At 51.4% G+C, this 26,493-nt stretch overlaps 26 non-coding genes across 26 annotated transcripts; all 26 read right to left on the bottom strand.

Annotated features, from left to right (window-relative positions):
• Positions 1–1,299: 1,299 nt before the first annotated feature.
• On the bottom strand, positions 1,300–1,372 carry Trnaa-agc (transfer RNA alanine (anticodon AGC)). The gene has a single exon. It is a non-coding gene; the product is annotated as a tRNA-Ala (tRNA).
• Positions 1,373–1,795: 423 nt separating this feature from the next.
• Positions 1,796–1,868, bottom strand: Trnaa-ugc (transfer RNA alanine (anticodon UGC)). The gene has a single exon. It is a non-coding gene; the product is annotated as a tRNA-Ala (tRNA).
• A 1,430-nt stretch (positions 1,869–3,298) lies between these two features.
• Positions 3,299–3,371, bottom strand: Trnaa-agc (transfer RNA alanine (anticodon AGC)). The gene has a single exon. It is a non-coding gene; the product is annotated as a tRNA-Ala (tRNA).
• Positions 3,372–3,794: 423 nt separating this feature from the next.
• Trnaa-ugc (transfer RNA alanine (anticodon UGC)) lies at positions 3,795–3,867 on the bottom strand. Its single transcript has one exon. It is a non-coding gene; the product is annotated as a tRNA-Ala (tRNA).
• Positions 3,868–5,297: 1,430 nt separating this feature from the next.
• On the bottom strand, positions 5,298–5,370 carry Trnaa-agc (transfer RNA alanine (anticodon AGC)). The gene has a single exon. It is a non-coding gene; the product is annotated as a tRNA-Ala (tRNA).
• Positions 5,371–5,792: 422 nt separating this feature from the next.
• On the bottom strand, positions 5,793–5,865 carry Trnaa-ugc (transfer RNA alanine (anticodon UGC)). Its single transcript has one exon. It is a non-coding gene; the product is annotated as a tRNA-Ala (tRNA).
• A 1,430-nt stretch (positions 5,866–7,295) lies between these two features.
• On the bottom strand, positions 7,296–7,368 carry Trnaa-agc (transfer RNA alanine (anticodon AGC)). The gene has a single exon. It is a non-coding gene; the product is annotated as a tRNA-Ala (tRNA).
• A 423-nt stretch (positions 7,369–7,791) lies between these two features.
• Positions 7,792–7,864, bottom strand: Trnaa-ugc (transfer RNA alanine (anticodon UGC)). The gene has a single exon. It is a non-coding gene; the product is annotated as a tRNA-Ala (tRNA).
• A 1,430-nt stretch (positions 7,865–9,294) lies between these two features.
• Positions 9,295–9,367, bottom strand: Trnaa-agc (transfer RNA alanine (anticodon AGC)). The gene has a single exon. It is a non-coding gene; the product is annotated as a tRNA-Ala (tRNA).
• Positions 9,368–9,790: 423 nt separating this feature from the next.
• Positions 9,791–9,863, bottom strand: Trnaa-ugc (transfer RNA alanine (anticodon UGC)). The gene has a single exon. It is a non-coding gene; the product is annotated as a tRNA-Ala (tRNA).
• Positions 9,864–11,293: 1,430 nt separating this feature from the next.
• On the bottom strand, positions 11,294–11,366 carry Trnaa-agc (transfer RNA alanine (anticodon AGC)). The gene has a single exon. It is a non-coding gene; the product is annotated as a tRNA-Ala (tRNA).
• A 422-nt stretch (positions 11,367–11,788) lies between these two features.
• Trnaa-ugc (transfer RNA alanine (anticodon UGC)) lies at positions 11,789–11,861 on the bottom strand. The gene has a single exon. It is a non-coding gene; the product is annotated as a tRNA-Ala (tRNA).
• A 1,430-nt stretch (positions 11,862–13,291) lies between these two features.
• Positions 13,292–13,364, bottom strand: Trnaa-agc (transfer RNA alanine (anticodon AGC)). The gene has a single exon. It is a non-coding gene; the product is annotated as a tRNA-Ala (tRNA).
• A 422-nt stretch (positions 13,365–13,786) lies between these two features.
• Trnaa-ugc (transfer RNA alanine (anticodon UGC)) lies at positions 13,787–13,859 on the bottom strand. The gene has a single exon. It is a non-coding gene; the product is annotated as a tRNA-Ala (tRNA).
• Positions 13,860–14,933: 1,074 nt separating this feature from the next.
• On the bottom strand, positions 14,934–15,006 carry Trnaa-agc (transfer RNA alanine (anticodon AGC)). Its single transcript has one exon. It is a non-coding gene; the product is annotated as a tRNA-Ala (tRNA).
• Positions 15,007–15,429: 423 nt separating this feature from the next.
• Positions 15,430–15,502, bottom strand: Trnaa-ugc (transfer RNA alanine (anticodon UGC)). The gene has a single exon. It is a non-coding gene; the product is annotated as a tRNA-Ala (tRNA).
• Positions 15,503–16,932: 1,430 nt separating this feature from the next.
• On the bottom strand, positions 16,933–17,005 carry Trnaa-agc (transfer RNA alanine (anticodon AGC)). Its single transcript has one exon. It is a non-coding gene; the product is annotated as a tRNA-Ala (tRNA).
• A 423-nt stretch (positions 17,006–17,428) lies between these two features.
• Positions 17,429–17,501, bottom strand: Trnaa-ugc (transfer RNA alanine (anticodon UGC)). Its single transcript has one exon. It is a non-coding gene; the product is annotated as a tRNA-Ala (tRNA).
• Positions 17,502–18,931: 1,430 nt separating this feature from the next.
• Positions 18,932–19,004, bottom strand: Trnaa-agc (transfer RNA alanine (anticodon AGC)). Its single transcript has one exon. It is a non-coding gene; the product is annotated as a tRNA-Ala (tRNA).
• A 423-nt stretch (positions 19,005–19,427) lies between these two features.
• On the bottom strand, positions 19,428–19,500 carry Trnaa-ugc (transfer RNA alanine (anticodon UGC)). The gene has a single exon. It is a non-coding gene; the product is annotated as a tRNA-Ala (tRNA).
• Positions 19,501–20,930: 1,430 nt separating this feature from the next.
• On the bottom strand, positions 20,931–21,003 carry Trnaa-agc (transfer RNA alanine (anticodon AGC)). The gene has a single exon. It is a non-coding gene; the product is annotated as a tRNA-Ala (tRNA).
• Positions 21,004–21,426: 423 nt separating this feature from the next.
• Trnaa-ugc (transfer RNA alanine (anticodon UGC)) lies at positions 21,427–21,499 on the bottom strand. Its single transcript has one exon. It is a non-coding gene; the product is annotated as a tRNA-Ala (tRNA).
• A 1,074-nt stretch (positions 21,500–22,573) lies between these two features.
• Trnaa-agc (transfer RNA alanine (anticodon AGC)) lies at positions 22,574–22,646 on the bottom strand. Its single transcript has one exon. It is a non-coding gene; the product is annotated as a tRNA-Ala (tRNA).
• A 423-nt stretch (positions 22,647–23,069) lies between these two features.
• Trnaa-ugc (transfer RNA alanine (anticodon UGC)) lies at positions 23,070–23,142 on the bottom strand. Its single transcript has one exon. It is a non-coding gene; the product is annotated as a tRNA-Ala (tRNA).
• Positions 23,143–24,216: 1,074 nt separating this feature from the next.
• Positions 24,217–24,289, bottom strand: Trnaa-agc (transfer RNA alanine (anticodon AGC)). Its single transcript has one exon. It is a non-coding gene; the product is annotated as a tRNA-Ala (tRNA).
• Positions 24,290–24,712: 423 nt separating this feature from the next.
• On the bottom strand, positions 24,713–24,785 carry Trnaa-ugc (transfer RNA alanine (anticodon UGC)). The gene has a single exon. It is a non-coding gene; the product is annotated as a tRNA-Ala (tRNA).
• Positions 24,786–26,493: the final 1,708 nt, after the last annotated feature.

Raw genomic sequence — 26,493 nt, 5'->3', positions numbered from 1 at the left:
CAAGTAGTTTCGATGTTCTGGTGTTACGACTACAAATTCCGTCTGTATTTAACGTCTTAAATTGAAAGGACTGTCGACTGATGACCACAGCAGTTGAGACCCATAGTGCTCAGAGCCATTTCTCGAAAGGACAGTCACAAATTGCTCCGTTTTCACTCCTTGTCGGCAATCACACCGCGCCTCAGGTAACAAGCACATCTGAAGCCCCATTGTGCACTCGACTGTTCATGCCAACTCACTGCCTCGCACTTTACTACTGTGTACCACTCTTGTCGTCCAACTGCAAAAGACTGGGCCACAACACGTTTCCGCGTCTCCATTGCACTGCGCAAACTACGAAACGGTCCCCAAACATGGCACTCACCAATGCAGACGACTTTTCCGACTTTACACGACGCTCACGCAACGCTCACGCTAGTGACAGCCTTATTTAGAGCTTGACGTCGCGCCCAAGCGAGTGAGCACATTTCGCCTACGGCTTAGGCCGCCCACCTAGTGTGGCTGCTCGGTGTCTGCAGGCAGCGAGGGGCTGCAACCTTCCCGTGTTCGCACATCTGAAGCCCCATTGTGCACTCGACTGTTCATGCCAACTCACTGCCTCGCACTTTACTACTGTGTACCACTCTTGTCGTCCAACTGCAAAAGACTGGGCCACAACACGTTTCCGCGTCTCCATTGCACTGCGCAAACTACGAAACGCTCCCCAAACATGGCACTCACCAATGCAGACGACTTTTCCGACTTTACACGACGCTCACGCAACGCTCACGCTAGTGACAGCCTTATTTAGAGCTTGACGTCGCGCCCAAGCGAGTGAGCACATTTCGCCTACGGCTTAGGCCGCCCACCTAGTGTGGCTGCTCGGTGTCTGCAGGCAGCGAGGGGCTGCAACCTTCCCGTGTTCGCGCCTATGTCACCTCTGCTTGCTTGTCAGAGACAGAGTATCGCAAAACATACAACTCACTCCATGAATTGATTGCTACGGCATCTGTCATCAGCAGTCACAACTAGCAACACCAGTAGCAGCCGACTGCGCGTAAAGAATGGGAATGTGCAGTGGGATTTTTGTGAACTCGGCGCAAGGCAGATCTTTCCGACATAGGTTTGAGAATCTTAAGGGAGGACTTGTACTGTTTCTAAATTCAGTGTAGCGGTGGGAGGAGGGTGCTTCTTGCGCGTAACAGTACGCTTGCCAATTGTGGCTGCTAATCGTTCGCTCGTATCTGCCTTGACACATTCGCTGGCTGTGAATTATTCCACTTGCATGGCAGTGTGGACATGTTGGTGTGTTAAAAATTCTGGAGGCGCTGGGTATCGATCCCAGTACCTCTCGCATGCTAAGCGAGCGCTCTATCATCTGAGCTACGCCCCCTGATGACAAATAGTGCTACATACAACCATATCAATACCACAGACCCTTGCACTCTCATTATTCCGCAGACAAACACTACTCTCAATGTGGCCGCGAGGGTGTCTTTCAGGTTTTCTGCATTCTGTATCGAATCGTAGTTGGCCAAAATTAAAGTGGCACGCACAACGTCGAAAATAGCGTTCGGCCACCACTCTGAGTAAGACGGACGTGTTGTCCACTCTCTAGACTTCATTGAGGTTAGGCCGTTATACCTAAGACAGATTTGCAGTCGATGACACCTCGACAACAGCCGGTCCTCACATTTACGTCTAGCGCTCCTTACGTCAGTATACATCATATGAGTCTGTGACGCTGGCTTTGCAACATCTTGCGTGTCTTTAGGCTCGCCGCGACCAACACTTACCATGCACTGTCCACAAAACATGGAGGCGCCGGGGCTTAAACCCGGGACCTTTCACATGCAAAGCGAACGCTCTACCAACTGAGCTACGCCCCCAAGCGCAACAGAGCTGCGCTGTTTTCCTTTCTTTGCTACTCTGAAGTGCACGGACCTGATGGTTGGTTGGTTTGTAGGGGTGAAGGGACCAGTGTACAAAGGCGTGGTCACGTTCATATACACATGAGTTCCAAGTAGTTTCGATGTTCTGGTGTTACGACTACAAATTCCGTCTGTATTTAACGTCTTAAATTGAAAGGACTGTCGACTGATGACCACAGCAGTTGAGACCCATAGTGCTCAGAGCCATTTCTCGAAAGGACAGTCACAAATTGCTCCGTTTTCACTCCTTGTCGGCAATCACACCGCGCCTCAGGTAACAAGCACATCTGAAGCCCCATTGTGCACTCGACTGTTCATGCCAACTCACTGCCTCGCACTTTACTACTGTGTACCACTCTTGTCGTCCAACTGCAAAAGACTGGGCCACAACACGTTTCCGCGTCTCCATTGCACTGCGCAAACTACGAAACGGTCCCCAAACATGGCACTCACCAATGCAGACGACTTTTCCGACTTTACACGACGCTCACGCAACGCTCACGCTAGTGACAGCCTTATTTAGAGCTTGACGTCGCGCCCAAGCGAGTGAGCACATTTCGCCTACGGCTTAGGCCGCCCACCTAGTGTGGCTGCTCGGTGTCTGCAGGCAGCGAGGGGCTGCAACCTTCCCGTGTTCGCACATCTGAAGCCCCATTGTGCACTCGACTGTTCATGCCAACTCACTGCCTCGCACTTTACTACTGTGTACCACTCTTGTCGTCCAACTGCAAAAGACTGGGCCACAACACGTTTCCGCGTCTCCATTGCACTGCGCAAACTACGAAACGCTCCCCAAACATGGCACTCACCAATGCAGACGACTTTTCCGACTTTACACGACGCTCACGCAACGCTCACGCTAGTGACAGCCTTATTTAGAGCTTGACGTCGCGCCCAAGCGAGTGAGCACATTTCGCCTACGGCTTAGGCCGCCCACCTAGTGTGGCTGCTCGGTGTCTGCAGGCAGCGAGGGGCTGCAACCTTCCCGTGTTCGCGCCTATGTCACCTCTGCTTGCTTGTCAGAGACAGAGTATCGCAAAACATACAACTCACTCCATGAATTGATTGCTACGGCATCTGTCATCAGCAGTCACAACTAGCAACACCAGTAGCAGCCGACTGCGCGTAAAGAATGGGAATGTGCAGTGGGATTTTTGTGAACTCGGCGCAAGGCAGATCTTTCCGACATAGGTTTGAGAATCTTAAGGGAGGACTTGTACTGTTTCTAAATTCAGTGTAGCGGTGGGAGGAGGGTGCTTCTTGCGCGTAACAGTACGCTTGCCAATTGTGGCTGCTAATCGTTCGCTCGTATCTGCCTTGACACATTCGCTGGCTGTGAATTATTCCACTTGCATGGCAGTGTGGACATGTTGGTGTGTTAAAAATTCTGGAGGCGCTGGGTATCGATCCCAGTACCTCTCGCATGCTAAGCGAGCGCTCTATCATCTGAGCTACGCCCCCTGATGACAAATAGTGCTACATACAACCATATCAATACCACAGACCCTTGCACTCTCATTATTCCGCAGACAAACACTACTCTCAATGTGGCCGCGAGGGTGTCTTTCAGGTTTTCTGCATTCTGTATCGAATCGTAGTTGGCCAAAATTAAAGTGGCACGCACAACGTCGAAAATAGCGTTCGGCCACCACTCTGAGTAAGACGGACGTGTTGTCCACTCTCTAGACTTCATTGAGGTTAGGCCGTTATACCTAAGACAGATTTGCAGTCGATGACACCTCGACAACAGCCGGTCCTCACATTTACGTCTAGCGCTCCTTACGTCAGTATACATCATATGAGTCTGTGACGCTGGCTTTGCAACATCTTGCGTGTCTTTAGGCTCGCCGCGACCAACACTTACCATGCACTGTCCACAAAACATGGAGGCGCCGGGGCTTAAACCCGGGACCTTTCACATGCAAAGCGAACGCTCTACCAACTGAGCTACGCCCCCAAGCGCAACAGAGCTGCGCTGTTTTCCTTTCTTTGCTACTCTGAAGTGCACGGACCTGATGGTTGGTTGGTTTGTAGGGGTGAAGGGACCAGTGTACAAAGGCGTGGTCACGTTCATATACACATGAGTTCCAAGTAGTTTCGATGTTCTGGTGTTACGACTACAAATTCCGTCTGTATTTAACGTCTTAAATTGAAAGGACTGTCGACTGATGACCACAGCAGTTGAGACCCATAGTGCTCAGAGCCATTTCTCGAAAGGACAGTCACAAATTGCTCCGTTTTCACTCCTTGTCGGCAATCACACCGCGCCTCAGGTAACAAGCACATCTGAAGCCCCATTGTGCACTCGACTGTTCATGCCAACTCACTGCCTCGCACTTTACTACTGTGTACCACTCTTGTCGTCCAACTGCAAAAGACTGGGCCACAACACGTTTCCGCGTCTCCATTGCACTGCGCAAACTACGAAACGGTCCCCAAACATGGCACTCACCAATGCAGACGACTTTTCCGACTTTACACGACGCTCACGCAACGCTCACGCTAGTGACAGCCTTATTTAGAGCTTGACGTCGCGCCCAAGCGAGTGAGCACATTTCGCCTACGGCTTAGGCCGCCCACCTAGTGTGGCTGCTCGGTGTCTGCAGGCAGCGAGGGGCTGCAACCTTCCCGTGTTCGCACATCTGAAGCCCCATTGTGCACTCGACTGTTCATGCCAACTCACTGCCTCGCACTTTACTACTGTGTACCACTCTTGTCGTCCAACTGCAAAAGACTGGGCCACAACACGTTTCCGCGTCTCCATTGCACTGCGCAAACTACGAAACGCTCCCCAAACATGGCACTCACCAATGCAGACGACTTTTCCGACTTTACACGACGCTCACGCAACGCTCACGCTAGTGACAGCCTTATTTAGAGCTTGACGTCGCGCCCAAGCGAGTGAGCACATTTCGCCTACGGCTTAGGCCGCCCACCTAGTGTGGCTGCTCGGTGTCTGCAGGCAGCGAGGGGCTGCAACCTTCCCGTGTTCGCGCCTATGTCACCTCTGCTTGCTTGTCAGAGACAGAGTATCGCAAAACATACAACTCACTCCATGAATTGATTGCTACGGCATCTGTCATCAGCAGTCACAACTAGCAACACCAGTAGCAGCCGACTGCGCGTAAAGAATGGGAATGTGCAGTGGGATTTTTGTGAACTCGGCGCAAGGCAGATCTTTCCGACATAGGTTTGAGAATCTTAAGGGAGGACTTGTACTGTTTCTAAATTCAGTGTAGCGGTGGGAGGAGGGTGCTTCTTGCGCGTAACAGTACGCTTGCCAATTGTGGCTGCTAATCGTTCGCTCGTATCTGCCTTGACACATTCGCTGGCTGTGAATTATTCCACTTGCATGGCAGTGTGGACATGTTGGTGTGTTAAAAATTCTGGAGGCGCTGGGTATCGATCCCAGTACCTCTCGCATGCTAAGCGAGCGCTCTATCATCTGAGCTACGCCCCCTGATGACAAATAGTGCTACATACAACCATATCAATACCACAGACCCTTGCACTCTCATTATTCCGCAGACAAACACTACTCTCAATGTGGCCGCGAGGGTGTCTTTCAGGTTTTCTGCATTCTGTATCGAATCGTAGTTGGCCAAAATTAAAGTGGCACGCACAACGTCGAAAATAGCGTTCGGCCACCACTCTGAGTAAGACGGACGTGTTGTCCACTCTCTAGACTTCATTGAGGTTAGGCCGTTATACCTAAGACAGATTTGCAGTCGATGACACCTCGACAACAGCCGGTCCTCACATTTACGTCTAGCGCTCCTTACGTCAGTATACATCATATGAGTCTGTGACGCTGGCTTTGCAACATCTTGCGTGTCTTTGGCTCGCCGCGACCAACACTTACCATGCACTGTCCACAAAACATGGAGGCGCCGGGGCTTAAACCCGGGACCTTTCACATGCAAAGCGAACGCTCTACCAACTGAGCTACGCCCCCAAGCGCAACAGAGCTGCGCTGTTTTCCTTTCTTTGCTACTCTGAAGTGCACGGACCTGATGGTTGGTTGGTTTGTAGGGGTGAAGGGACCAGTGTACAAAGGCGTGGTCACGTTCATATACACATGAGTTCCAAGTAGTTTCGATGTTCTGGTGTTACGACTACAAATTCCGTCTGTATTTAACGTCTTAAATTGAAAGGACTGTCGACTGATGACCACAGCAGTTGAGACCCATAGTGCTCAGAGCCATTTCTCGAAAGGACAGTCACAAATTGCTCCGTTTTCACTCCTTGTCGGCAATCACACCGCGCCTCAGGTAACAAGCACATCTGAAGCCCCATTGTGCACTCGACTGTTCATGCCAACTCACTGCCTCGCACTTTACTACTGTGTACCACTCTTGTCGTCCAACTGCAAAAGACTGGGCCACAACACGTTTCCGCGTCTCCATTGCACTGCGCAAACTACGAAACGCTCCCCAAACATGGCACTCACCAATGCAGACGACTTTTCCGACTTTACACGACGCTCACGCAACGCTCACGCTAGTGACAGCCTTATTTAGAGCTTGACGTCGCGCCCAAGCGAGTGAGCACATTTCGCCTACGGCTTAGGCCGCCCACCTAGTGTGGCTGCTCGGTGTCTGCAGGCAGCGAGGGGCTGCAACCTTCCCGTGTTCGCACATCTGAAGCCCCATTGTGCACTCGACTGTTCATGCCAACTCACTGCCTCGCACTTTACTACTGTGTACCACTCTTGTCGTCCAACTGCAAAAGACTGGGCCACAACACGTTTCCGCGTCTCCATTGCACTGCGCAAACTACGAAACGCTCCCCAAACATGGCACTCACCAATGCAGACGACTTTTCCGACTTTACACGACGCTCACGCAACGCTCACGCTAGTGACAGCCTTATTTAGAGCTTGACGTCGCGCCCAAGCGAGTGAGCACATTTCGCCTACGGCTTAGGCCGCCCACCTAGTGTGGCTGCTCGGTGTCTGCAGGCAGCGAGGGGCTGCAACCTTCCCGTGTTCGCGCCTATGTCACCTCTGCTTGCTTGTCAGAGACAGAGTATCGCAAAACATACAACTCACTCCATGAATTGATTGCTACGGCATCTGTCATCAGCAGTCACAACTAGCAACACCAGTAGCAGCCGACTGCGCGTAAAGAATGGGAATGTGCAGTGGGATTTTTGTGAACTCGGCGCAAGGCAGATCTTTCCGACATAGGTTTGAGAATCTTAAGGGAGGACTTGTACTGTTTCTAAATTCAGTGTAGCGGTGGGAGGAGGGTGCTTCTTGCGCGTAACAGTACGCTTGCCAATTGTGGCTGCTAATCGTTCGCTCGTATCTGCCTTGACACATTCGCTGGCTGTGAATTATTCCACTTGCATGGCAGTGTGGACATGTTGGTGTGTTAAAAATTCTGGAGGCGCTGGGTATCGATCCCAGTACCTCTCGCATGCTAAGCGAGCGCTCTATCATCTGAGCTACGCCCCCTGATGACAAATAGTGCTACATACAACCATATCAATACCACAGACCCTTGCACTCTCATTATTCCGCAGACAAACACTACTCTCAATGTGGCCGCGAGGGTGTCTTTCAGGTTTTCTGCATTCTGTATCGAATCGTAGTTGGCCAAAATTAAAGTGGCACGCACAACGTCGAAAATAGCGTTCGGCCACCACTCTGAGTAAGACGGACGTGTTGTCCACTCTCTAGACTTCATTGAGGTTAGGCCGTTATACCTAAGACAGATTTGCAGTCGATGACACCTCGACAACAGCCGGTCCTCACATTTACGTCTAGCGCTCCTTACGTCAGTATACATCATATGAGTCTGTGACGCTGGCTTTGCAACATCTTGCGTGTCTTTAGGCTCGCCGCGACCAACACTTACCATGCACTGTCCACAAAACATGGAGGCGCCGGGGCTTAAACCCGGGACCTTTCACATGCAAAGCGAACGCTCTACCAACTGAGCTACGCCCCCAAGCGCAACAGAGCTGCGCTGTTTTCCTTTCTTTGCTACTCTGAAGTGCACGGACCTGATGGTTGGTTGGTTTGTAGGGGTGAAGGGACCAGTGTACAAAGGCGTGGTCACGTTCATATACACATGAGTTCCAAGTAGTTTCGATGTTCTGGTGTTACGACTACAAATTCCGTCTGTATTTAACGTCTTAAATTGAAAGGACTGTCGACTGATGACCACAGCAGTTGAGACCCATAGTGCTCAGAGCCATTTCTCGAAAGGACAGTCACAAATTGCTCCGTTTTCACTCCTTGTCGGCAATCACACCGCGCCTCAGGTAACAAGCACATCTGAAGCCCCATTGTGCACTCGACTGTTCATGCCAACTCACTGCCTCGCACTTTACTACTGTGTACCACTCTTGTCGTCCAACTGCAAAAGACTGGGCCACAACACGTTTCCGCGTCTCCATTGCACTGCGCAAACTACGAAACGGTCCCCAAACATGGCACTCACCAATGCAGACGACTTTTCCGACTTTACACGACGCTCACGCAACGCTCACGCTAGTGACAGCCTTATTTAGAGCTTGACGTCGCGCCCAAGCGAGTGAGCACATTTCGCCTACGGCTTAGGCCGCCCACCTAGTGTGGCTGCTCGGTGTCTGCAGGCAGCGAGGGGCTGCAACCTTCCCGTGTTCGCACATCTGAAGCCCCATTGTGCACTCGACTGTTCATGCCAACTCACTGCCTCGCACTTTACTACTGTGTACCACTCTTGTCGTCCAACTGCAAAAGACTGGGCCACAACACGTTTCCGCGTCTCCATTGCACTGCGCAAACTACGAAACGCTCCCCAAACATGGCACTCACCAATGCAGACGACTTTTCCGACTTTACACGACGCTCACGCAACGCTCACGCTAGTGACAGCCTTATTTAGAGCTTGACGTCGCGCCCAAGCGAGTGAGCACATTTCGCCTACGGCTTAGGCCGCCCACCTAGTGTGGCTGCTCGGTGTCTGCAGGCAGCGAGGGGCTGCAACCTTCCCGTGTTCGCGCCTATGTCACCTCTGCTTGCTTGTCAGAGACAGAGTATCGCAAAACATACAACTCACTCCATGAATTGATTGCTACGGCATCTGTCATCAGCAGTCACAACTAGCAACACCAGTAGCAGCCGACTGCGCGTAAAGAATGGGAATGTGCAGTGGGATTTTTGTGAACTCGGCGCAAGGCAGATCTTTCCGACATAGGTTTGAGAATCTTAAGGGAGGACTTGTACTGTTTCTAAATTCAGTGTAGCGGTGGGAGGAGGGTGCTTCTTGCGCGTAACAGTACGCTTGCCAATTGTGGCTGCTAATCGTTCGCTCGTATCTGCCTTGACACATTCGCTGGCTGTGAATTATTCCACTTGCATGGCAGTGTGGACATGTTGGTGTGTTAAAAATTCTGGAGGCGCTGGGTATCGATCCCAGTACCTCTCGCATGCTAAGCGAGCGCTCTATCATCTGAGCTACGCCCCCTGATGACAAATAGTGCTACATACAACCATATCAATACCACAGACCCTTGCACTCTCATTATTCCGCAGACAAACACTACTCTCAATGTGGCCGCGAGGGTGTCTTTCAGGTTTTCTGCATTCTGTATCGAATCGTAGTTGGCCAAAATTAAAGTGGCACGCACAACGTCGAAAATAGCGTTCGGCCACCACTCTGAGTAAGACGGACGTGTTGTCCACTCTCTAGACTTCATTGAGGTTAGGCCGTTATACCTAAGACAGATTTGCAGTCGATGACACCTCGACAACAGCCGGTCCTCACATTTACGTCTAGCGCTCCTTACGTCAGTATACATCATATGAGTCTGTGACGCTGGCTTTGCAACATCTTGCGTGTCTTTAGGCTCGCCGCGACCAACACTTACCATGCACTGTCCACAAAACATGGAGGCGCCGGGGCTTAAACCCGGGACCTTTCACATGCAAAGCGAACGCTCTACCAACTGAGCTACGCCCCCAAGCGCAACAGAGCTGCGCTGTTTTCCTTTCTTTGCTACTCTGAAGTGCACGGACCTGATGGTTGGTTGGTTTGTAGGGGTGAAGGGACCAGTGTACAAAGGCGTGGTCACGTTCATATACACATGAGTTCCAAGTAGTTTCGATGTTCTGGTGTTACGACTACAAATTCCGTCTGTATTTAACGTCTTAAATTGAAAGGACTGTCGACTGATGACCACAGCAGTTGAGACCCATAGTGCTCAGAGCCATTTCTCGAAAGGACAGTCACAAATTGCTCCGTTTTCACTCCTTGTCGGCAATCACACCGCGCCTCAGGTAACAAGCACATCTGAAGCCCCATTGTGCACTCGACTGTTCATGCCAACTCACTGCCTCGCACTTTACTACTGTGTACCACTCTTGTCGTCCAACTGCAAAAGACTGGGCCACAACACGTTTCCGCGTCTCCATTGCACTGCGCAAACTACGAAACGGTCCCCAAACATGGCACTCACCAATGCAGACGACTTTTCCGACTTTACACGACGCTCACGCAACGCTCACGCTAGTGACAGCCTTATTTAGAGCTTGACGTCGCGCCCAAGCGAGTGAGCACATTTCGCCTACGGCTTAGGCCGCCCACCTAGTGTGGCTGCTCGGTGTCTGCAGGCAGCGAGGGGCTGCAACCTTCCCGTGTTCGCACATCTGAAGCCCCATTGTGCACTCGACTGTTCATGCCAACTCACTGCCTCGCACTTTACTACTGTGTACCACTCTTGTCGTCCAACTGCAAAAGACTGGGCCACAACACGTTTCCGCGTCTCCATTGCACTGCGCAAACTACGAAACGCTCCCCAAACATGGCACTCACCAATGCAGACGACTTTTCCGACTTTACACGACGCTCACGCAACGCTCACGCTAGTGACAGCCTTATTTAGAGCTTGACGTCGCGCCCAAGCGAGTGAGCACATTTCGCCTACGGCTTAGGCCGCCCACCTAGTGTGGCTGCTCGGTGTCTGCAGGCAGCGAGGGGCTGCAACCTTCCCGTGTTCGCGCCTATGTCACCTCTGCTTGCTTGTCAGAGACAGAGTATCGCAAAACATACAACTCACTCCATGAATTGATTGCTACGGCATCTGTCATCAGCAGTCACAACTAGCAACACCAGTAGCAGCCGACTGCGCGTAAAGAATGGGAATGTGCAGTGGGATTTTTGTGAACTCGGCGCAAGGCAGATCTTTCCGACATAGGTTTGAGAATCTTAAGGGAGGACTTGTACTGTTTCTAAATTCAGTGTAGCGGTGGGAGGAGGGTGCTTCTTGCGCGTAACAGTACGCTTGCCAATTGTGGCTGCTAATCGTTCGCTCGTATCTGCCTTGACACATTCGCTGGCTGTGAATTATTCCACTTGCATGGCAGTGTGGACATGTTGGTGTGTTAAAAATTCTGGAGGCGCTGGGTATCGATCCCAGTACCTCTCGCATGCTAAGCGAGCGCTCTATCATCTGAGCTACGCCCCCTGATGACAAATAGTGCTACATACAACCATATCAATACCACAGACCCTTGCACTCTCATTATTCCGCAGACAAACACTACTCTCAATGTGGCCGCGAGGGTGTCTTTCAGGTTTTCTGCATTCTGTATCGAATCGTAGTTGGCCAAAATTAAAGTGGCACGCACAACGTCGAAAATAGCGTTCGGCCACCACTCTGAGTAAGACGGACGTGTTGTCCACTCTCTAGACTTCATTGAGGTTAGGCCGTTATACCTAAGACAGATTTGCAGTCGATGACACCTCGACAACAGCCGGTCCTCACATTTACGTCTAGCGCTCCTTACGTCAGTATACATCATATGAGTCTGTGACGCTGGCTTTGCAACATCTTGCGTGTCTTTGGCTCGCCGCGACCAACACTTACCATGCACTGTCCACAAAACATGGAGGCGCCGGGGCTTAAACCCGGGACCTTTCACATGCAAAGCGAACGCTCTACCAACTGAGCTACGCCCCCAAGCGCAACAGAGCTGCGCTGTTTTCCTTTCTTTGCTACTCTGAAGTGCACGGACCTGATGGTTGGTTGGTTTGTAGGGGTGAAGGGACCAGTGTACAAAGGCGTGGTCACGTTCATATACACATGAGTTCCAAGTAGTTTCGATGTTCTGGTGTTACGACTACAAATTCCGTCTGTATTTAACGTCTTAAATTGAAAGGACTGTCGACTGATGACCACAGCAGTTGAGACCCATAGTGCTCAGAGCCATTTCTCGAAAGGACAGTCACAAATTGCTCCGTTTTCACTCCTTGTCGGCAATCACACCGCGCCTCAGGTAACAAGCACATCTGAAGCCCCATTGTGCACTCGACTGTTCATGCCAACTCACTGCCTCGCACTTTACTACTGTGTACCACTCTTGTCGTCCAACTGCAAAAGACTGGGCCACAACACGTTTCCGCGTCTCCATTGCACTGCGCAAACTACGAAACGCTCCCCAAACATGGCACTCACCAATGCAGACGACTTTTCCGACTTTACACGACGCTCACGCAACGCTCACGCTAGTGACAGCCTTATTTAGAGCTTGACGTCGCGCCCAAGCGAGTGAGCACATTTCGCCTACGGCTTAGGCCGCCCACCTAGTGTGGCTGCTCGGTGTCTGCAGGCAGCGAGGGGCTGCAACCTTCCCGTGTTCGCACATCTGAAGCCCCATTGTGCACTCGACTGTTCATGCCAACTCACTGCCTCGCACTTTACTACTGTGTACCACTCTTGTCGTCCAACTGCAAAAGACTGGGCCACAACACGTTTCCGCGTCTCCATTGCACTGCGCAAACTACGAAACGCTCCCCAAACATGGCACTCACCAATGCAGACGACTTTTCCGACTTTACACGACGCTCACGCAACGCTCACGCTAGTGACAGCCTTATTTAGAGCTTGACGTCGCGCCCAAGCGAGTGAGCACATTTCGCCTACGGCTTAGGCCGCCCACCTAGTGTGGCTGCTCGGTGTCTGCAGGCAGCGAGGGGCTGCAACCTTCCCGTGTTCGCGCCTATGTCACCTCTGCTTGCTTGTCAGAGACAGAGTATCGCAAAACATACAACTCACTCCATGAATTGATTGCTACGGCATCTGTCATCAGCAGTCACAACTAGCAACACCAGTAGCAGCCGACTGCGCGTAAAGAATGGGAATGTGCAGTGGGATTTTTGTGAACTCGGCGCAAGGCAGATCTTTCCGACATAGGTTTGAGAATCTTAAGGGAGGACTTGTACTGTTTCTAAATTCAGTGTAGCGGTGGGAGGAGGGTGCTTCTTGCGCGTAACAGTACGCTTGCCAATTGTGGCTGCTAATCGTTCGCTCGTATCTGCCTTGACACATTCGCTGGCTGTGAATTATTCCACTTGCATGGCAGTGTGGACATGTTGGTGTGTTAAAAATTCTGGAGGCGCTGGGTATCGATCCCAGTACCTCTCGCATGCTAAGCGAGCGCTCTATCATCTGAGCTACGCCCCCTGATGACAAATAGTGCTACATACAACCATATCAATACCACAGACCCTTGCACTCTCATTATTCCGCAGACAAACACTACTCTCAATGTGGCCGCGAGGGTGTCTTTCAGGTTTTCTGCATTCTGTATCGAATCGTAGTTGGCCAAAATTAAAGTGGCACGCACAACGTCGAAAATAGCGTTCGGCCACCACTCTGAGTAAGACGGACGTGTTGTCCACTCTCTAGACTTCATTGAGGTTAGGCCGTTATACCTAAGACAGATTTGCAGTCGATGACACCTCGACAACAGCCGGTCCTCACATTTACGTCTAGCGCTCCTTACGTCAGTATACATCATATGAGTCTGTGACGCTGGCTTTGCAACATCTTGCGTGTCTTTGGCTCGCCGCGACCAACACTTACCATGCACTGTCCACAAAACATGGAGGCGCCGGGGCTTAAACCCGGGACCTTTCACATGCAAAGCGAACGCTCTACCAACTGAGCTACGCCCCCAAGCGCAACAGAGCTGCGCTGTTTTCCTTTCTTTGCTACTCTGAAGTGCACGGACCTGATGGTTGGTTGGTTTGTAGGGGTGAAGGGACCAGTGTACAAAGGCGTGGTCACGTTCATATACACATGAGTTCCAAGTAGTTTCGATGTTCTGGTGTTACGACTACAAATTCCGTCTGTATTTAACGTCTTAAATTGAAAGGACTGTCGACTGATGACCACAGCAGTTGAGACCCATAGTGCTCAGAGCCATTTCTCGAAAGGACAGTCACAAATTGCTCCGTTTTCACTCCTTGTCGGCAATCACACCGCGCCTCAGGTAACAAGCACATCTGAAGCCCCATTGTGCACTCGACTGTTCATGCCAACTCACTGCCTCGCACTTTACTACTGTGTACCACTCTTGTCGTCCAACTGCAAAAGACTGGGCCACAACACGTTTCCGCGTCTCCATTGCACTGCGCAAACTACGAAACGCTCCCCAAACATGGCACTCACCAATGCAGACGACTTTTCCGACTTTACACGACGCTCACGCAACGCTCACGCTAGTGACAGCCTTATTTAGAGCTTGACGTCGCGCCCAAGCGAGTGAGCACATTTCGCCTACGGCTTAGGCCGCCCACCTAGTGTGGCTGCTCGGTGTCTGCAGGCAGCGAGGGGCTGCAACCTTCCCGTGTTCGCGCCTATGTCACCTCTGCTTGCTTGTCAGAGACAGAGTATCGCAAAACATACAACTCACTCCATGAATTGATTGCTACGGCATCTGTCATCAGCAGTCACAACTAGCAACACCAGTAGCAGCCGACTGCGCGTAAAGAATGGGAATGTGCAGTGGGATTTTTGTGAACTCGGCGCAAGGCAGATCTTTCCGACATAGGTTTGAGAATCTTAAGGGAGGACTTGTACTGTTTCTAAATTCAGTGTAGCGGTGGGAGGAGGGTGCTTCTTGCGCGTAACAGTACGCTTGCCAATTGTGGCTGCTAATCGTTCGCTCGTATCTGCCTTGACACATTCGCTGGCTGTGAATTATTCCACTTGCATGGCAGTGTGGACATGTTGGTGTGTTAAAAATTCTGGAGGCGCTGGGTATCGATCCCAGTACCTCTCGCATGCTAAGCGAGCGCTCTATCATCTGAGCTACGCCCCCTGATGACAAATAGTGCTACATACAACCATATCAATACCACAGACCCTTGCACTCTCATTATTCCGCAGACAAACACTACTCTCAATGTGGCCGCGAGGGTGTCTTTCAGGTTTTCTGCATTCTGTATCGAATCGTAGTTGGCCAAAATTAAAGTGGCACGCACAACGTCGAAAATAGCGTTCGGCCACCACTCTGAGTAAGACGGACGTGTTGTCCACTCTCTAGACTTCATTGAGGTTAGGCCGTTATACCTAAGACAGATTTGCAGTCGATGACACCTCGACAACAGCCGGTCCTCACATTTACGTCTAGCGCTCCTTACGTCAGTATACATCATATGAGTCTGTGACGCTGGCTTTGCAACATCTTGCGTGTCTTTAGGCTCGCCGCGACCAACACTTACCATGCACTGTCCACAAAACATGGAGGCGCCGGGGCTTGAACCCGGGACCTTTCACATGCAAAGCGAACGCTCTACCAACTGAGCTACGCCCCCAAGCGCAACAGAGCTGCGCTGTTTTCCTTTCTTTGCTACTCTGAAGTGCACGGACCTGATGGTTGGTTGGTTTGTAGGGGTGAAGGGACCAGTGTACAAAGGCGTGGTCACGTTCATATACACATGAGTTCCAAGTAGTTTCGATGTTCTGGTGTTACGACTACAAATTCCGTCTGTATTTAACGTCTTAAATTGAAAGGACTGTCGACTGATGACCACAGCAGTTGAGACCCATAGTGCTCAGAGCCATTTCTCGAAAGGACAGTCACAAATTGCTCCGTTTTCACTCCTTGTCGGCAATCACACCGCGCCTCAGGTAACAAGCACATCTGAAGCCCCATTGTGCACTCGACTGTTCATGCCAACTCACTGCCTCGCACTTTACTACTGTGTACCACTCTTGTCGTCCAACTGCAAAAGACTGGGCCACAACACGTTTCCGCGTCTCCATTGCACTGCGCAAACTACGAAACGCTCCCCAAACATGGCACTCACCAATGCAGACGACTTTTCCGACTTTACACGACGCTCACGCAACGCTCACGCTAGTGACAGCCTTATTTAGAGCTTGACGTCGCGCCCAAGCGAGTGAGCACATTTCGCCTACGGCTTAGGCCGCCCACCTAGTGTGGCTGCTCGGTGTCTGCAGGCAGCGAGGGGCTGCAACCTTCCCGTGTTCGCACATCTGAAGCCCCATTGTGCACTCGACTGTTCATGCCAACTCACTGCCTCGCACTTTACTACTGTGTACCACTCTTGTCGTCCAACTGCAAAAGACTGGGCCACAACACGTTTCCGCGTCTCCATTGCACTGCGCAAACTACGAAACGCTCCCCAAACATGGCACTCACCAATGCAGACGACTTTTCCGACTTTACACGACGCTCACGCAACGCTCACGCTAGTGACAGCCTTATTTAGAGCTTGACGTCGCGCCCAAGCGAGTGAGCACATTTCGCCTACGGCTTAGGCCGCCCAACTAGTGTGGCTGCTCGGTGTCTGCAGGCAGCGAGGGGCTGCAACCTTCCCGTGTTCGCGCCTATGTCACCTCTGCTTGCTTGTCAGAGACAGAGTATCGCAAAACATACAACTCACTCCATGAATTGATTGCTACGGCATCTGTCATCAGCAGTCACAACTAGCAACACCAGTAGCAGCCGACTGCGCGTAAAGAATGGGAATGTGCAGTGGGATTTTTGTGAACTCGGCGCAAGGCAGATCTTTCCGACATAGGTTTGAGAATCTTAAGGGAGGACTTGTACTGTTTCTAAATTCAGTGTAGCGGTGGGAGGAGGGTGCTTCTTGCGCGTAACAGTACGCTTGCCAATTGTGGCTGCTAATCGTTCGCTCGTATCTGCCTTGACACATTCGCTGGCTGTGAATTATTCCACTTGCATGGCAGTGTGGACATGTTGGTGTGTTAAAAATTCTGGAGGCGCTGGGTATCGATCCCAGTACCTCTCGCATGCTAAGCGAGCGCTCTATCATCTGAGCTACGCCCCCTGATGACAAATAGTGCTACATACAACCATATCAATACCACAGACCCTTGCACTCTCATTATTCCGCAGACAAACACTACTCTCAATGTGGCCGCGAGGGTGTCTTTCAGGTTTTCTGCATTCTGTATCGAATCGTAGTTGGCCAAAATTAAAGTGGCACGCACAACGTCGAAAATAGCGTTCGGCCACCACTCTGAGTAAGACGGACGTGTTGTCCACTCTCTAGACTTCATTGAGGTTAGGCCGTTATACCTAAGACAGATTTGCAGTCGATGACACCTCGACAACAGCCGGTCCTCACATTTACGTCTAGCGCTCCTTACGTCAGTATACATCATATGAGTCTGTGACGCTGGCTTTGCAACATCTTGCGTGTCTTTAGGCTCGCCGCGACCAACACTTACCATGCACTGTCCACAAAACATGGAGGCGCCGGGGCTTGAACCCGGGACCTTTCACATGCAAAGCGAACGCTCTACCAACTGAGCTACGCCCCCAAGCGCAACAGAGCTGCGCTGTTTTCCTTTCTTTGCTACTCTGAAGTGCACGGACCTGATGGTTGGTTGGTTTGTAGGGGTGAAGGGACCAGTGTACAAAGGCGTGGTCACGTTCATATACACATGAGTTCCAAGTAGTTTCGATGTTCTGGTGTTACGACTACAAATTCCGTCTGTATTTAACGTCTTAAATTGAAAGGACTGTCGACTGATGACCACAGCAGTTGAGACCCATAGTGCTCAGAGCCATTTCTCGAAAGGACAGTCACAAATTGCTCCGTTTTCACTCCTTGTCGGCAATCACACCGCGCCTCAGGTAACAAGCACATCTGAAGCCCCATTGTGCACTCGACTGTTCATGCCAACTCACTGCCTCGCACTTTACTACTGTGTACCACTCTTGTCGTCCAACTGCAAAAGACTGGGCCACAACACGTTTCCGCGTCTCCATTGCACTGCGCAAACTACGAAACGCTCCCCAAACATGGCACTCACCAATGCAGACGACTTTTCCGACTTTACACGACGCTCACGCAACGCTCACGCTAGTGACAGCCTTATTTAGAGCTTGACGTCGCGCCCAAGCGAGTGAGCACATTTCGCCTACGGCTTAGGCCGCCCACCTAGTGTGGCTGCTCGGTGTCTGCAGGCAGCGAGGGGCTGCAACCTTCCCGTGTTCGCACATCTGAAGCCCCATTGTGCACTCGACTGTTCATGCCAACTCACTGCCTCGCACTTTACTACTGTGTACCACTCTTGTCGTCCAACTGCAAAAGACTGGGCCACAACACGTTTCCGCGTCTCCATTGCACTGCGCAAACTACGAAACGCTCCCCAAACATGGCACTCACCAATGCAGACGACTTTTCCGACTTTACACGACGCTCACGCAACGCTCACGCTAGTGACAGCCTTATTTAGAGCTTGACGTCGCGCCCAAGCGAGTGAGCACATTTCGCCTACGGCTTAGGCCGCCCAACTAGTGTGGCTGCTCGGTGTCTGCAGGCAGCGAGGGGCTGCAACCTTCCCGTGTTCGCGCCTATGTCACCTCTGCTTGCTTGTCAGAGACAGAGTATCGCAAAACATACAACTCACTCCATGAATTGATTGCTACGGCATCTGTCATCAGCAGTCACAACTAGCAACACCAGTAGCAGCCGACTGCACGTAAAGAATGGGAATGTGCAGTGGGATTTTTGTGAACTCGGCGCAAGGCAGATCTTTCCGACATAGGTTTGAGAATCTTAAGGGAGGACTTGTACTGTTTCTAAATTCAGTGTAGCGGTGGGAGGAGGGTGCTTCTTGCGCGTAACAGTACGCTTGCCAATTGTGGCTGCTAATCGTTCGCTCGTATCTGCCTTGACACATTCGCTGGCTGTGAATTATTCCACTTGCATGGCAGTGTGGACATGTTGGTGTGTTAAAAATTCTGGAGGCGCTGGGTATCGATCCCAGTACCTCTCGCATGCTAAGCGAGCGCTCTACCATCTGAGCTACGCCCCCTGATGACAAATAGTGCTACATACAACCATATCAATACCACAGACCCTTGCACTCTCATTATTCCGCAGACAAACACTACTCTCAATGTGGCCGCGAGGGTGTCTTTCAGGTTTTCTGCATTCTGTATCGAATCGTAGTTGGCCAAAATTAAAGTGGCACGCACAACGTCGAAAATAGCGTTCGGCCACCACTCTGAGTAAGACGGACGTGTTGTCCACTCTCTAGACTTCATTGAGGTTAGGCCGTTATACCTAAGACAGATTTGCAGTCGATGACACCTCGACAACAGCCGGTCCTCACATTTACGTCTAGCGCTCCTTACGTCAGTATACATCATATGAGTCTGTGACGCTGGCTTTGCAACATCTTGCGTGTCTTTAGGCTCGCCGCGACCAACACTTACCATGCACTGTCCACAAAACATGGAGGCGCCGGGGCTTGAACCCGGGACCTTTCACATGCAAAGCGAACGCTCTACCAACTGAGCTACGCCCCCAAGCGCAACAGAGCTGCGCTGTTTTCCTTTCTTTGCTACTCTGAAGTGCACGGACCTGATGGTTGGTTGGTTTGTAGGGGTGAAGGGACCAGTGTACAAAGGCGTGGTCACGTTCATATACACATGAGTTCCAAGTAGTTTCGATGTTCTGGTGTTACGACTACAAATTCCGTCTGTATTTAACGTCTTAAATTGAAAGGACTGTCGACTGATGACCACAGCAGTTGAGACCCATAGTGCTCAGAGCCATTTCTCGAAAGGACAGTCACAAATTGCTCCGTTTTCACTCCTTGTCGGCAATCACACCGCGCCTCAGGTAACAAGCACATCTGAAGCCCCATTGTGCACTCGACTGTTCATGCCAACTCACTGCCTCGCACTTTACTACTGTGTACCACTCTTGTCGTCCAACTGCAAAAGACTGGGCCACAACACGTTTCCGCGTCTCCATTGCACTGCGCAAACTACGAAACGCTCCCCAAACATGGCACTCACCAATGCAGACGACTTTTCCGACTTTACACGACGCTCACGCAACGCTCACGCTAGTGACAGCCTTATTTAGAGCTTGACGTCGCGCCCAAGCGAGTGAGCACATTTCGCCTACGGCTTAGGCCGCCCACCTAGTGTGGCTGCTCGGTGTCTGCAGGCAGCGAGGGGCTGCAACCTTCCCGTGTTCGCACATCTGAAGCCCCATTGTGCACTCGACTGTTCATGCCAACTCACTGCCTCGCACTTTACTACTGTGTACCACTCTTGTCGTCCAACTGCAAAAGACTGGGCCACAACACGTTTCCGCGTCTCCATTGCACTGCGCAAACTACGAAACGCTCCCCAAACATGGCACTCACCAATGCAGACGACTTTTCCGACTTTACACGACGCTCACGCAACGCTCACGCTAGTGACAGCCTTATTTAGAGCTTGACGTCGCGCCCAAGCGAGTGAGCACATTTCGCCTACGGCTTAGGCCGCCCAACTAGTGTGGCTGCTCGGTGTCTGCAGGCAGCGAGGGGCTGCAACCTTCCCGTGTTCGCGCCTATGTCACCTCTGCTTGCTTGTCAGAGACAGAGTATCGCAAAACATACAACTCACTCCATGAATTGATTGCTACGGCATCTGTCATCAGCAGTCACAACTAGCAACACCAGTAGCAGCCGACTGCACGTAAAGAATGGGAATGTGCAGTGGGATTTTTGTGAACTCGGCGCAAGGCAGATCTTTCCGACATAGGTTTGAGAATCTTAAGGGAGGACTTGTACTGTTTCTAAATTCAGTGTAGCGGTGGGAGGAGGGTGCTTCTTGCGCGTAACAGTACGCTTGCCAATTGTGGCTGCTAATCGTTCGCTCGTATCTGCCTTGACACATTCGCTGGCTGTGAATTATTCCACTTGCATGGCAGTGTGGACATGTTGGTGTGTTAAAAATTCTGGAGGCGCTGGGTATCGATCCCAGTACCTCTCGCATGCTAAGCGAGCGCTCTACCATCTGAGCTACGCCCCCTGATGACAAATAGTGCTACATACAACCATATCAATACCACAGACCCTTGCACTCTCATTATTCCGCAGACAAACACTACTCTCAATGTGGCCGCGAGGGTGTCTTTCAGGTTTTCTGCATTCTGTATCGAATCGTAGTTGGCCAAAATTAAAGTGGCACGCACAACGTCGAAAATAGCGTTCGGCCACCACTCTGAGTAAGACGGACGTGTTGTCCACTCTCTAGACTTCATTGAGGTTAGGCCGTTATACCTAAGACAGATTTGCAGTCGATGACACCTCGACAACAGCCGGTCCTCACATTTACGTCTAGCGCTCCTTACGTCAGTATACATCATATGAGTCTGTGACGCTGGCTTTGCAACATCTTGCGTGTCTTTAGGCTCGCCGCGACCAACACTTACCATGCACTGTCCACAAAACATGGAGGCGCCGGGGCTTGAACCCGGGACCTTTCACATGCAAAGCGAACGCTCTACCATCTGAGCTACGCCCCCAAGCGCAACAGAGCTGCGCTGTTTTCCTTTCTTTGCTACTCTGAAGTGCACGGACCTGATGGTTGGTTGGTTTGTAGGGGTGAAGGGACCAGTGTACAAAGGCGTGGTCACGTTCATATACACATGAGTTCCAAGTAGTTTCGATGTTCTGGTGTTACGACTACAAATTCCGTCTGTATTTAACGTCTTAAATTGAAAGGACTGTCGACTGATGACCACAGCAGTTGAGACCCATAGTGCTCAGAGCCATTTCTCGAAAGGACAGTCACAAATTGCTCCGTTTTCACTCCTTGTCGGCAATCACACCGCGCCTCAGGTAACAAGCACATCTGAAGCCCCATTGTGCACTCGACTGTTCATGCCAACTCACTGCCTCGCACTTTACTACTGTGTACCACTCTTGTCGTCCAACTGCAAAAGACTGGGCCACAACACGTTTCCGCGTCTCCATTGCACTGCGCAAACTACGAAACGCTCCCCAAACATGGCACTCACCAATGCAGACGACTTTTCCGACTTTACACGACGCTCACGCAACGCTCACGCTAGTGACAGCCTTATTTAGAGCTTGACGTCGCGCCCAAGCGAGTGAGCACATTTCGCCTACGGCTTAGGCCGCCCAACTAGTGTGGCTGCTCGGTGTCTGCAGGCAGCGAGGGGCTGCAACCTTCCCGTGTTCGCGCCTATGTCACCTCTGCTTGCTTGTCAGAGACAGAGTATCGCAAAACATACAACTCACTCCATGAATTGATTGCTACGGCATCTGTCATCAGCAGTCACAACTAGCAACACCAGTAGCAGCCGACTGCACGTAAAGAATGGGAATGTGCAGTGGGATTTTTGTGAACTCGGCGCAAGGCAGATCTTTCCGACATAGGTTTGAGAATCTTAAGGGAGGACTTGTACTGTTTCTAAATTCAGTGTAGCGGTGGGAGGAGGGTGCTTCTTGCGCGTAACAGTACGCTTGCCAATTGTGGCTGCTAATCGTTCGCTCGTATCTGCCTTGACACATTCGCTGGCTGTGAATTATTCCACTTGCATGGCAGTGTGGACATGTTGGTGTGTTAAAAATTCTGGAGGCGCTGGGTATCGATCCCAGTACCTCTCGCATGCTAAGCGAGCGCTCTACCATCTGAGCTACGCCCCCTGATGACAAATAGTGCTACATACAACCATATCAATACCACAGACCCTTGCACTCTCATTATTCCGCAGACAAACACTACTCTCAATGTGGCCGCGAGGGTGTCTTTCAGGTTTTCTGCATTCTGTATCGAATCGTAGTTGGCCAAAATTAAAGTGGCACGCACAACGTCGAAAATAGCGTTCGGCCACCACTCTGAGTAAGACGGACGTGTTGTCCACTCTCTAGACTTCATTGAGGTTAGGCCGTTATACCTAAGACAGATTTGCAGTCGATGACACCTCGACAACAGCCGGTCCTCACATTTACGTCTAGCGCTCCTTACGTCAGTATACATCATATGAGTCTGTGACGCTGGCTTTGCAACATCTTGCGTGTCTTTAGGCTCGCCGCGACCAACACTTACCATGCACTGTCCACAAAACATGGAGGCGCCGGGGCTTGAACCCGGGACCTTTCACATGCAAAGCGAACGCTCTACCATCTGAGCTACGCCCCCAAGCGCAACAGAGCTGCGCTGTTTTCCTTTCTTTGCTACTCTGAAGTGCACGGACCTGATGGTTGGTTGGTTTGTAGGGGTGAAGGGACCAGTGTACAAAGGCGTGGTCACGTTCATATACACATGAGTTCCAAGTAGTTTCGATGTTCTGGTGTTACGACTACAAATTCCGTCTGTATTTAACGTCTTAAATTGAAAGGACTGTCGACTGATGACCACAGCAGTTGAGACCCATAGTGCTCAGAGCCATTTCTCGAAAGGACAGTCACAAATTGCTCCGTTTTCACTCCTTGTCGGCAATCACACCGCGCCTCAGGTAACAAGCACATCTGAAGCCCCATTGTGCACTCGACTGTTCATGCCAACTCACTGCCTCGCACTTTACTACTGTGTACCACTCTTGTCGTCCAACTGCAAAAGACTGGGCCACAACACGTTTCCGCGTCTCCATTGCACTGCGCAAACTACGAAACGCTCCCCAAACATGGCACTCACCAATGCAGACGACTTTTCCGACTTTACACGACGCTCACGCAACGCTCACGCTAGTGACAGCCTTATTTAGAGCTTGACGTCGCGCCCAAGCGAGTGAGCACATTTCGCCTACGGCTTAGGCCGCCCAACTAGTGTGGCTGCTCGGTGTCTGCAGGCAGCGAGGGGCTGCAACCTTCCCGTGTTCGCGCCTATGTCACCTCTGCTTGCTTGTCAGAGACAGAGTATCGCAAAACATACAACTCACTCCATGAATTGATTGCTACGGCATCTGTCATCAGCAGTCACAACTAGCAACACCAGTAGCAGCCGACTGCACGTAAAGAATGGGAATGTGCAGTGGGATTTTTGTGAACTCGGCGCAAGGCAGATCTTTCCGACATAGGTTTGAGAATCTTAAGGGAGGACTTGTACTGTTTCTAAATTCAGTGTAGCGGTGGGAGGAGGGTGCTTCTTGCGCGTAACAGTACGCTTGCCAATTGTGGCTGCTAATCGTTCGCTCGTATCTGCCTTGACACATTCGCTGGCTGTGAATTATTCCACTTGCATGGCAGTGTGGACATGTTGGTGTGTTAAAAATTCTGGAGGCGCTGGGTATCGATCCCAGTACCTCTCGCATGCTAAGCGAGCGCTCTACCATCTGAGCTACGCCCCCTGATGACAAATAGTGCTACATACAACCATATCAATACCACAGACCCTTGCACTCTCATTATTCCGCAGACAAACACTACTCTCAATGTGGCCGCGAGGGTGTCTTTCAGGTTTTCTGCATTCTGTATCGAATCGTAGTTGGCCAAAATTAAAGTGGCACGCACAACGTCGAAAATAGCGTTCGGCCACCACTCTGAGTAAGACGGACGTGTTGTCCACTCTCTAGACTTCATTGAGGTTAGGCCGTTATACCTAAGACAGATTTGCAGTCGATGACACCTCGACAACAGCCGGTCCTCACATTTACGTCTAGCGCTCCTTACGTCAGTATACATCATATGAGTCTGTGACGCTGGCTTTGCAACATCTTGCGTGTCTTTAGGCTCGCCGCGACCAACACTTACCATGCACTGTCCACAAAACATGGAGGCGCCGGGGCTTGAACCCGGGACCTTTCACATGCAAAGCGAACGCTCTACCATCTGAGCTACGCCCCCAAGCGCAACAGAGCTGCGCTGTTTTCCTTTCTTTGCTACTCTGAAGTGCACGGACCTGATGGTTGGTTGGTTTGTAGGGGTGAAGGGACCAGTGTACAAAGGCGTGGTCACGTTCATATACACATGAGTTCCAAGTAGTTTCGATGTTCTGGTGTTACGACTACAAATTCCGTCTGTATTTAACGTCTTAAATTGAAAGGACTGTCGACTGATGACCACAGCAGTTGAGACCCATAGTGCTCAGAGCCATTTCTCGAAAGGACAGTCACAAATTGCTCCGTTTTCACTCCTTGTCGGCAATCACACCGCGCCTCAGGTAACAAGCACATCTGAAGCCCCATTGTGCACTCGACTGTTCATGCCAACTCACTGCCTCGCACTTTACTACTGTGTACCACTCTTGTCGTCCAACTGCAAAAGACTGGGCCACAACACGTTTCCGCGTCTCCATTGCACTGCGCAAACTACGAAACGCTCCCCAAACATGGCACTCACCAATGCAGACGACTTTTCCGACTTTACACGGCGCTCACGCAACGCTCACGCTAGTGACAGCCTTATTTAGAGCTTGACGTCGCGCCCAAGCGAGTGAGCACATTTCGCCTACGGCTTAGGCCGCCCACCTAGTGTGGCTGCTCGGTGTCTGCAGGCAGCGAGGGGCTGCAACCTTCCCGTGTTCGCACATCTGAAGCCCCATTGTGCACTCGACAGTTCATGCCAACTCACTGCCTCGCACTTTACTACTGTGTACCACTCTTGTCGTCCAACTGCAAAAGACTGGGCCACAACACGTTTCCCGCGTCTCCATTGCACTGCGCAAACTACGAAACGCTCCCCAAACATGGCACTCACCAATGCAGACGACTTTTCCGACTTTACACGACGCTCACGCAACGCTCACGCTAGTGACAGCCTTATTTAGAGCTTGACGTCGCGCCCAAGCGAGTGAGCACATTTCGCCTACGGCTTAGGCCGCCCACCTAGTGTGGCTGCTCGGTGTCTGCAGGCAGCGAGGGGCTGCAACCTTCCCGTGTTCGCACATCTGAAGCCCCATTGTGCACTCGACTGTTCATGCCAACTCACTGCCTCGCACTTTACTACTGTGTACCACTCTTGTCGTCCAACTGCAAAAGACTGGGCCACAACACGTTTCCGCGTCTCCATTGCACTGCGCAAACTACGAAACGCTCCCCAAACATGGCACTCACCAATGCAGACGACTTTCCGACTTTACACGACGCTCACGCAACGCTCACGCTAGTGACAGCCTTATTTAGAGCTTGACGTCGCGCCCAAGCGAGTGAGCACATTTCGCCTACGGCTTAGGCCGCCCAACTAGTGTGGCTGCTCGGTGTCTGCAGGCAGCGAGGGGCTGCAACCTTCCCGTGTTCGCGCCTATGTCACCTCTGCTTGCTTGTCAGAGACAGAGTATCGCAAAACATACAACTCACTCCATGAATTGATTGCTACGGCATCTGTCATCAGCAGTCACAACTAGCAACACCAGTAGCAGCCGACTGCACGTAAAGAATGGGAATGTGCAGTGGGATTTTTGTGAACTCGGCGCAAGGCAGATCTTTCCGACATAGGTTTGAGAATCTTAAGGGAGGACTTGTACTGTTTCTAAATTCAGTGTAGCGGTGGGAGGAGGGTGCTTCTTGCGCGTAACAGTACGCTTGCCAATTGTGGCTGCTAATCGTTCGCTCGT

This window comes from Schistocerca cancellata, unplaced genomic scaffold, assembly GCF_023864275.1.
Source record: "Schistocerca cancellata isolate TAMUIC-IGC-003103 unplaced genomic scaffold, iqSchCanc2.1 HiC_scaffold_290, whole genome shotgun sequence".
Lineage (NCBI taxonomy): Eukaryota > Metazoa > Arthropoda > Insecta > Orthoptera > Acrididae > Schistocerca > Schistocerca cancellata.
Note: the sequence above shows the minus strand (reverse complement) of the source record. Positions and strands in the feature narration are given on the sequence as shown.